Raw genomic sequence first — 1581 nt, 5'->3', positions numbered from 1 at the left:
CTTTAATAGTAGCAATTGTTTACCCCAACAATGGGGATAAGGCTCATTTATCTTCATTGTTGATTTCTGTAACTGAAAACATGCACAACAATACATTATTTTTAATTTATATAAACACACACACATAGATAAATGATATGTTTTGTGTTTATCACTTTTTTTCCCGACTGTTTTGTTTGTGATAAGTTGGAATGTTAGCCTTATGCGATGCATTTTTTGTAACCGATTTGTCCTACTAAAAGTTGACAAAAATCCCCCATTAAAGTTAGCCATTATTATTTCAAATTTAAGAGCGTCAGTGTCCGGATTAGGCGTTTATAGTTGATGCATGTATTGATGCATTGAGAAAATTTTTCAACGTGCCTGGAAAGGTGAATGCGATATAAAACCTCTCCACCCATTTTTCCTTCCTAAATAAGACGGCTTTCGAGCGATATTAAGACGGTTTCTCCTGCTAACTTCTGTTTGCTTGATCTTCGTCAATCTTTACGTTGTTGACAGCTCCCTTTCTGGCCGTTAAGATGAGAACGGACGGGTACATTGAGGCCTGCGGTATTACCACACTGACACACCACGTGACATAATGCAATCGACTAAAAAGTTATAACAGCACTTCCATTGTTGTGATGACAGCACGAGTAGAGATGACAGTTTGTTGCGGTTGTCATAGCAGATCTTCTTGTCCAAGAAGTACATTATTTCTAGAAAAACACGTCAGTTCAGTTAAGAATTCAATTCACATAACGCTAATGGAAGCAAATTGGTGATGGCTGAATAAGTGTTAATGAATTTAATGTTAACGAGTCATTAGGACTAAGTGGTAGCTGTAGGGCACGGATGACTGTTGACTTTGCAAGACGACAAGAACTCATTAAATGGGGATTTTTGATGCTGAGGAATGGATATCGTCTTATTTCCTTTTCTCTTTTTTTTTCTTTTCTTATTTCTGTTGGGTCTTTACCGAATGGACAAAACCATATTGTCTAAGATTTTGTCCTCCATTTTTAAAATTGAAAACTACTGCACAATTCATTATTACGTCAGTGAATAGAAAAAGGGCCTCCGTAGCGCAATCGGTTAGCGCGTTCGGCTGTTAACCGAAAGGTTGGTGGTTCGAGCCCACCCGGGGGCGTTGTAGTTTTTTTTTTCCCCATGAATCTGTTCATTGTTGTGTGTATGTTGTAATAAAAAGCTAATCAAACATGGTTCAATACCAAGTAAATCGACGCCGAGTCAATAAGAAAACAATAAATTAGAGAAAAAAATTCCGAAAAAGTTTAAATAATTGGCCACTTTAATATCGTATTAATGTATAATTTATTAATACTTCTTTGATAAAATGTGGGAATCGGGGGGTACTACTATTTGCGTCTGGCTAATTCATCTTCAGGTGAAACGTTCTCTGCGTTTTAAATAAAAAAATATTCTAAAAACCAGGTTGCGTTAAGTAAACATATGCACAATAACTTGTTACAGCTAAGCCTAGGACTGTTGTTGTTGTTGTTACTATATTTCTATTAGTATTATAATCAGCCTTCCACTATATCTGTAACATGTGATTACTACCGAATACGGTTAAGT

General features: G+C 36.1%; 1 non-coding gene across 1 annotated transcript; it reads left to right on the top strand.

The window, feature by feature from the left end:
* Window positions 1–1058: 1058 nt before the first annotated feature.
* TRNAN-GUU (transfer RNA asparagine (anticodon GUU)) lies at window positions 1059–1132 on the top strand. Its single transcript has one exon. It is a non-coding gene; the product is annotated as a tRNA-Asn (tRNA).
* The last annotated feature ends 449 nt before the right edge of the window (window positions 1133–1581 follow it).

The sequence above is a fragment of the Typopeltis vanoorti genome, chromosome 12, assembly GCF_054136105.1.
Source record: "Typopeltis vanoorti isolate ZY-2024b chromosome 12, IOZ_Tvanoo_1.0, whole genome shotgun sequence".
In the NCBI taxonomy this organism is placed as follows: domain Eukaryota; kingdom Metazoa; phylum Arthropoda; class Arachnida; order Uropygi; family Thelyphonidae; genus Typopeltis; species Typopeltis vanoorti.
The sequence above is the reverse complement of the archived record's forward strand: the minus strand, read 5'-3'. Positions and strand labels throughout refer to the sequence as shown.